Source organism: Tupaia chinensis, unplaced genomic scaffold (assembly GCF_000334495.1).
Source record: "Tupaia chinensis unplaced genomic scaffold, TupChi_1.0 Scaffold000634_1, whole genome shotgun sequence".
Lineage (NCBI taxonomy): Eukaryota > Metazoa > Chordata > Mammalia > Scandentia > Tupaiidae > Tupaia > Tupaia belangeri.
Window position 1 is genome coordinate 375,826 of NW_006160154.1, and position 8,414 is coordinate 384,239.

Sequence of the window (8,414 nt, forward strand, 5' to 3'; positions counted from 1 at the left end):
CGAGTTCTACACGGACGGCCTGGCCCCCTGCAGCCCCCGCAGAGGAGCTCAACCCCGCCGAGGCCGGCAGCTAATTCCTATCAAACCGTCACAGTGAGAGTAACAAGGACAGCCTATGGAAACATAATACCACTTACAGAACAGCCTTCTCTCCCTCCTCTCTCTCTCTCTCTCTCCTTTCTCCTGTCTCTCTGTCCTATACGAACTTGTTTCAAATTGCAAGTAATGATATGTATTGCCCAAGGAAAATAAAAAAGGATGTTGACCCATCAAGGGAGGGAGGGGGTGGGGAGAATCCAAACAGTATTTCTGTGGGAAAATAGCTAATATACCTTCAGTCAACTTTACCAGTAAGTCCTGGATTTTAAGGAGCAGTGTCTGAAAGTCCAGCACCTCGTTTGTACCTGGGTCGCTGTCACGCACCCCGCCACTAAGATCCAAATGAATCCCTTTTCTTCTGCCCTGGGGGTTGGGAGCGATGCGTTTGATTCTGCTCACAGGGCCTGTGCCAAGGCAATCAGATCTTTATGAAAGCAGTATCTTCTGTGTTTTCTCTTTAATTTACATCCTTTCTTATTTTGATAGTTTTGTAATGTTGTGGATGAATGCCAACTTTCAGACAGAGCCCACTTAGCTTGTCCACAGGTATCTTTTTTTTTTTCTTCTTTCTTTGGAGAAGTTTTTGCTATAGGTCGCGGGCGCTCGCCAGACAGAGAGAGACAGAGAGACAGAAAGCAAGAAATCACCCATCAGGGGGGATGGACACGCCTCAATCCCTTCTCCTCCATTCTCCTCCCGGGATCTTGGGGCACACACGCACATGCGCCCGGCGTGAGTTTAAGCCACCGGGTCCAGGACTCGAACCATGGTCGACTACGTGGGAGTCCAGCGACACAGCCATTACGCAACTGCTGGTCCCTCCACAGGTATCTTGATGCCAAGCCTCCATTCTTCCTCTCTAGATATTTTTGGGAGTAACAAACATTGTCTCATCCAACTTAGCCTACCTAGATATCTCATGACGAGTTAATGCCTGTCCGTGGTTGGGTGCACCTGTAGTTCTATTTATTGGTCAGTGGAAATGAAAAAAAAAAATGTCTGTTCGTTGCAGTTCCAGTTTCTCTTCCCTTCTGTGTCAGAGACACCAACACTCCACTCATTGGGAAAAAAAAGTATAATGGATGCTTTGAAATTGTATGTAATGTTATAAATGGTGCATCAGTAATAAAGTTAAACAATTAAAATGAAAAAAAATAAAAGAAAGGAAGAGAGAAGAGAAAAAAGAAAAGAAAAGAAAAGGAAAAGGAAAAAGAAAACCAGACACCAGATTGAACATGCCAGTCCTCCACCACCTTCTGCTGAGTAAGTGTCCACAGGCTGGTGCTCACTCATTCCTGACTGTGACTGGTGCTGATGACCTGAAGCTGCATCACCAGCTGACCATGAGTAAAGGAAATGACATGGTCTTGCCACTGAGCTTCACCTTTGGGCCCCAGCAGAGTTCTGTTAAAACTGTATGTCAGGTCTAAAGCCACCTCCTCTCACTGCTTTCTTTTTTTTCTCTTTTCTTTTTTCTATTTTTTTCTTTATTTGTCAGAGGGTGTATGTGCCTGCCAGAGAGAGAAAAAGAGAGAGAGAAGAAAAGCAAGAAAGCATTTTCCATGGGACATTGCCTTGCCATAATCTCTTCTCTGCCATCTCTCCCTCCTTTGGAGATTTTGGGCACACATGTGCACACACCTGTCTTGTTTCTAAAGCTGCCAGGTCCGGAACTTGAATGGTGCAATCAGCCATGTGAGATCCAGCTGCCCCAACCATCAAGCCGTAGGCTGGCCCACATCCCTGCTTTTCTTGGCTACCAATTAGACTACAGTTCATGCGAGTCAGCAGCATATCCTTCAGTAGCATGCCCTGGTCCAGTGCCTCCTGACACCCACTAGAATTTCTGCTTTGTGATCTGCAGATTCCTCATATCTCCCATCTCTTTTCCTAATATCCTCCCGCCTCTCTGCTTTCACAGAAAACTGGCCATTTTTGAAGATGCTGCTTCCCTTGAAACCCTCTCAGGTAAAGGTTACTTTTTCCCTCACAGCTTAGAGATTTCTGAGTCAGGAGAAAGAGTTGGTAGTTTCTCCCTGACTTTTTCACTCTTTCAAACCTTCTGTTGCTATGAATCTCATACATCTGGCATATCCCTTTTCAGTCCTCTTCCAACTTCTCCTTGTTCTTCCTTAGTCCTGGACACCTGGCTCACAGTGTACTCTCCACTTATTTCAGTGACTTCAAACCCATTTCAAACGCATTCAGATGCATTTCAAACCCATTCCCCTTTCCATGGTCCTTCAGACCATGCCCATAATCAAACCCTGTACCTTATTACCAACTCAAAGTAACTACTTTCATCATCACTAACTCAAAAAAGCCTACTCTTAGGCCAGCTCTGTGTCCTGGTGGTTAAGGCAACCAGATCCTACATGCTGATCCTGTAGTTCGAGCCCTGGACCTGGTGTCTTCAGAAACACACTGGATGCATGTGTGCTCACAGGCCCAAAAATCCCAATAGGATAGCGAGATGGAGGAGAATGGACTGCAGTGTGACTATTCACCATGAGAAATGCTTTCTTCTTCTCCCTTTCTGTCTCTCCATCTGTCTCTGGTAAGCACATAGGCCCTTTAGCAAAATTTAACAAAAAACGAAAAACCTACTCTAGTCTGCTGAAGTAACCCTATTGCAAATGTTCTTTAAACCTCATCAGTACTTCTAATCTGCATCCTCTACCTTCTTCCTATTCATTAATCTTGTTCATCTCAGTTCCTTTATTATTTATATTAAATTTCCTGTCTACTATTCCAATCCCCTTTCCTATTTGTCCCTTATTGACAACTACCGAACACTTTTCTGCCATTTGCCTTTTCTTTTGTTTCTCTTTCTTTTTTTAATTTGCCAGGAGATTTGTACACTTGCCAGAGAAGGAGGGAGAGCAAGAAAGAAGCACCTCTCCTAGTGGAGCATGGTCACACCACGATCCCTTCTTCTCCATTATTCCATCCTGCTGGGATTTTGAGCATGGATACATGGGTGCCTGGTATATTTTTCAAGTTGGTAGGACCAGTCCATGCAGTTGGCTCTGCAGGATCCGGCTGCCGTTATTACCAGGCTATGGAGCCAGCCCTGCTGTTTCCATGTCTGTACTTGATGAAGTATAAAATAAAATAAACATGTTCTAATATCTTTCATCTTGAGAAACCAACCAACAAAAATTCTCCTGGGGCTCTCTTGCCATCTACCACTGCATTATCTTTCTCTTCTAATGTGCAGCCAGGCTCCTTAAATTTCAATATCCAGTCACTCGTTTACCCCCAATTATGAGTCAAACCACTGCAGTCAGGCTTCTATGCCACCATTTCATTGACAGAGTGTTTGCTAAACCAACAGTGGTCTTCACATTACTAAACACAATCAAATGTCTTCGGTTCAACTTTTTGAACACTCATCGACATTCAACATGGTCATCCACACCCTCCCTTTTGATCAATTTTCTTCCATTAGCTTCTATTACTTTCATTTTCATGGTTTTGCTCTAATATGTCAGACCATTAAACAGAAACATTAGGGGCTCGTCTACAAAATGTTAATTTTTTTCTAAATAAGTAATTATTTTAAAATTTGCTTTAGGGTCTATGTGCTCACCAGAGAGAAACACAGAGCGAGAAAGTGAGAAAGCAAGCTGCCAGGTTGACTTTGACCACAGTTGGCCAGGCGGAAGTCCAGCACCTTAACCACCATGCCACCTGCTGGCCCCAAAATCTTTATTTTGAAATTTTCACTGCTTTTAAGTTTATTTATTCATTTATTCTGTGAGTGAGACCCCAACAGGGTCATGCTGATATGATTCACCCCAGATCACAGGCACACATGCCTAGCATACTCAATAAAGTCTCTGGATACACACCTGACCCCTTCCCATGCGGGTCACTATCACAGAATTGTGCTACCACCAGCCTCTACAAAATCTTATTATTTTCAAGGTTCAGTTCTAGGCTTTTATTCCCTTTGTCCTTCCACACCCACCTCCCTTGCAAGCAATTTCACTCACTTCAGGGCTGCAAATCCATCTGTTTCAGGAACAAGTGAATCCCAAATGTGTATCTCCAGATGGAATCTCCACTCTGAGCTTTACATTTTTATATAGGGTTGCCTACTCATTATCTCTATTTGCATAATTTACAGGCATCTGAAACTCGACATATTCAAAATTAAACTGAGTTTCTCTTTCAGGTCTGTCCTCAAATGTTCTTCATATTAATAACTGGCACTAGCTTTTATCCCACTACTTGGGCCAAACTTGGGATTCATGCTTGCTGCTTACAGCTAACTCATGACTAACTCTGCACGTACTTAATTACAAGTCTTGATAATTCATTCAATAAATAATTATTGAGAGCCAACCATTTTCAGACACTTTCTAATTATTGGAGATACAGTCTTAAACACACAAAAATTCTTGTTCTCTCTTTTTTTTTTAGTAATACAAACTATGTAATCCTATAGTTTGTCTGCCAGTCATAGGCATGTGTTCAACAAATGTTAGCTACATTACAGTATTTAAGATATTGTAGGGACCAGCAGATGGCATAATAGCTATGTCATTGGACTCCCATATAGTCAACCGCAGTTTGAATCCTGGACCCAGTGGCTAAAACTCAAATCGGGCACGTGTGCATGCGTGCACAAGATCCCGAGAGGAGAATGGAGAAGGGATTTGCAGTGTGGCCATCTCCCTGGGAGGTGATTTCCCACTTTCTGTCTCTCTGTCTCTCTCCGTCTTTCTGGTGCATGCACGCACCCTGTAGCAAAAAAAAAAAAAAAAAAGTTGTAATGGTGGCCCTGCCTTGGAGGTGCAGTTGATAATATACTGAAGGGCAGTTCCAGAAGCCACATTGCTGACTTCTAGTTTGTGGAAAAAGGAAGAAGCAAAACATTGTAGGGTCACAAACATGGAAAATTATCTGTTGATGATAATGTATATGATAATACCTTTAACTGGACTAATATACAGTGTATTCATGCTGGGAAAATTTATTTTATAAGTTGTAATGATATATAGTGATTGAATGTATAATAAGTAAATAAACTATGAAAAAAAAAATCCTCTGCCTGGTAGACCTGAAACACAACAGGCATGTATATTCTTGTCCAGTCCAACCTTCTGACAAATTGGAGGGCTAGGGGAAGGGAATCATGGCATGACCAGACCTACTGAATACATTTTTCCCTCTCTTTCTTTCTCTCATGTGCATATGCACATGCTCCCTATCATAAATAAAATGAACTTTTAAAAAATAAATAAAATGGAGATGACTGACTGCTCCCTGGCTAAATAACTGTTTAAAGAGTAACCACGTTGATAGGAACTTAAATTCATTTCCACTTAAGAAAAACTGAGAGGACTAGAACATTATAGCTGATAAACTGAAAGAGATCATAAAAATTGTCTCTGCATATAGAAGTGCAATACTATAAAAGAAGGGCTCTGCAGTGTTCGCTAATTAATTCAACAAATATTTACTGAGCATCTGCTATGAGCTGGGCATTGTAGCTAGATACCATCAAGAACTGTGTTGTGAGGAGGCAAGGGAGGTGGCGTTTTGCTCCTGTGGCCTGGTCATTAAGGGAATTGGATTCCACCTGGCCAAAAGGTTTGAGTTCCAGACCCAGCAGCTTAAAAAATACACTATATACATCACTAAAACACAATGTTCTGTGAAGCAATCCCACAAGGAAAGGTTCTGCATTAAAATCCAGAGACTTCCCCCGGCTCCAGATCATGGGACTGGTTAAAGGCCGGGGGGTAGACCATGATGTTGGGCCCCTGTTGGAAAGGCTGTCTCTCTTTCTCTCCTTTGCTGTTTCTCTCACTCATGGAAGAAATAAAGAGATGAAAAGTAAAAATCTTGTTTTAAAATATTTCCCTACTTGTAGGCTAACAAGCCCCACACAGTGTCATTAAAATGAGCAGAAAACACCTGGGTCGGACATAAAGAACTTTATTATTCACGGAAAACAGCCTGAGCTTCATAGTCCCTCCATCTTACCTCTCAAGTCCCATGGGGGCAGCCAAGGTGGACGCTGCATATGTGATTGGTTTGTGTTATACCGGAAGATCCTAAGGTTAGAAAACTCCAGTGTATTATACTTGACTGCAAACTGACACGCCCATTCTTCGCCCCAGAGGGCGATGTTATTATAGTAAACAGCGATAAACTTGCCTTTTGCCTTGGGAGACAATTATCTCAGCCTTCCCTGTATCCTTGAAAAGATAGGTGTCATCTCTATGATGATGAAACCAGCAGTTTATGCACAAAGACATGAGGGGACTTCAAAAATTTTTTGGAAATTGGAATTAAGTACAAGTTTATTTGGTGCAAAAATTTTTGAAATCAATGCCCAGTTTTTTCATAATTCTCATTTTCCATGAACTTCTTGAAGGCTGTATGCATGTTTGTGCATGCACACATGGCAGACCTGGAGAAGCCGATTATTCATTCAGTCTAGGGTCTAACGGTAGGCAGGCAATGGCAGGCTCCCCTCTTCCTTAGATGACCTTAGTCTTTTTTTCTCTTGAGACCTTCTACCGATTAGATGAGGCCCACCCACATTATGGAGGGTAATCTGCTTTACTTACGTCTACTGATGTAGCAGTTAATCACATTTGGAATAGACTTTCACAGAGAGATCTAGACTGGTGCTTGCCCCAAAACTGGGTACCACAGACTAGTTCAGCAACACATACAATGGACCATCACAATAGTCCGGAACAGAGGCAATTAGCTCTTCTGCTCACACGATATGGGAAAGAGCAAGCGACCCAGGGAGAATTGTCGCCCATTTTTAAAGTCAGTTCATTTATTGGGACCAGCAGTTGGCATAATGGGTATGTTGCTGGACTCCCATGTGGTCCACCGCGGTCTGAGTCAGACACGGTAGCTTAAATTCACACGGGCGTGTGTGCGTGAGTGACCAAGATCCTGAGAGGAGAATAAAAGTCAATTAATTGATGATCTGAGAGAGAGTCCCCAGACAAGGGGCACTGCAATTAGTGCAATCCAGCTGGGATTATGTGTACAGATAACCGGAATAATGGGCACCTAGGTGCCAAGGGAGGTCCTAGAACAGAAACACTACATTTGAACCCAGGAACTTCCCATATGGGCCCGGGTGCAACACCTCTGTACCACCACCTCGTTATTAATTACTGATTTTTAAATTCCATTTGTTATTACCATTTTTTAACTTGACCAGACTGAGACTGAAAGGGAAAGCGAGAAACCAAGCCGCCAGGTCTGGGACTGGGTCTCATAGCATGTGGGAATCCAGCGACCGCAACCACCTGCCATGAGCTGGCCCCCACCTACATCGTTATTTATTTATTTATTTATTTGAGAGGTTTTTGCCATAGGGCGCATGTGCTTCCCAGAATGCGAGAGCGCGAGAGAGAGACAGAAAGCGAGAAATCACCTTTCAGGAGGGATGGCCACGCCACAATCCCTTCTCCTCCATTATCCTCTCCGGAACTTGGGCACGCATGCACACGCGCCCGGTGTGAGTTTAGGCCACCGGGTCCGGAACTTGAAACACGGTCGACTACATGGGAGTCCAGTGACATAGCCATTACACTAACTGCTGGTCCACTACATCGTTATTAAAAACAAACAAACAAACAAACAAACAAACAAAAAACACTGTTACTGGTGTCTTTAGACATCTCATTTATCTTTAAATCTTAAGGCAAAAATTCAATGTGAAATTCAAGAATTCTGAATTTAAGTCCTCATTCACAGTGCACTTACTTACTAAGCTTTTCAATGACCGTGGTCCTAGTCCTAGCAATGGCTTAATCCTGTCCTTTAAGGCGCCCGCCAGCTAGTGAAAGCGGCCGACAGGAAAGCACGAAGAGCTACAGGAAAGGTGTGCATAGGGCGCTGCGGAACACATCGTGCAGACAGGAGACGGGGGACAGTTTGGACTTCCTAGACAGGTACCACCCGACAGTCATTTCAAAGGGTAACCAAGGGGGTGAGCAGCTTTTCCGAAGCGGGCGTCCAGGCTCGCGAGATTAGTGCAGCGGCTATGGGAGTTCATCTCAGCAGTACCCTGGATACCGCACGGGTAATCTGCAGGATGAACTCATCAGGATTTATAACACCTTGCCGACAGCCTCTGGGCAGTCCGGTTCCCTCCCGCTTCCTCCGCCGAACTTCCCCGGCGGCTCTTCCCTGACCCCTCCCCGCAGCTCCCCAACCGCGTTTCCGGCCCCGCCCGCCCCCGCGCGGAGGACTGTGGGAGCAGCTTCCTTGGATTCCGCGCTTGGCAACGGCTTGGGCGCCGCGCTCTGGCTGGCGAAAGCGGTTAG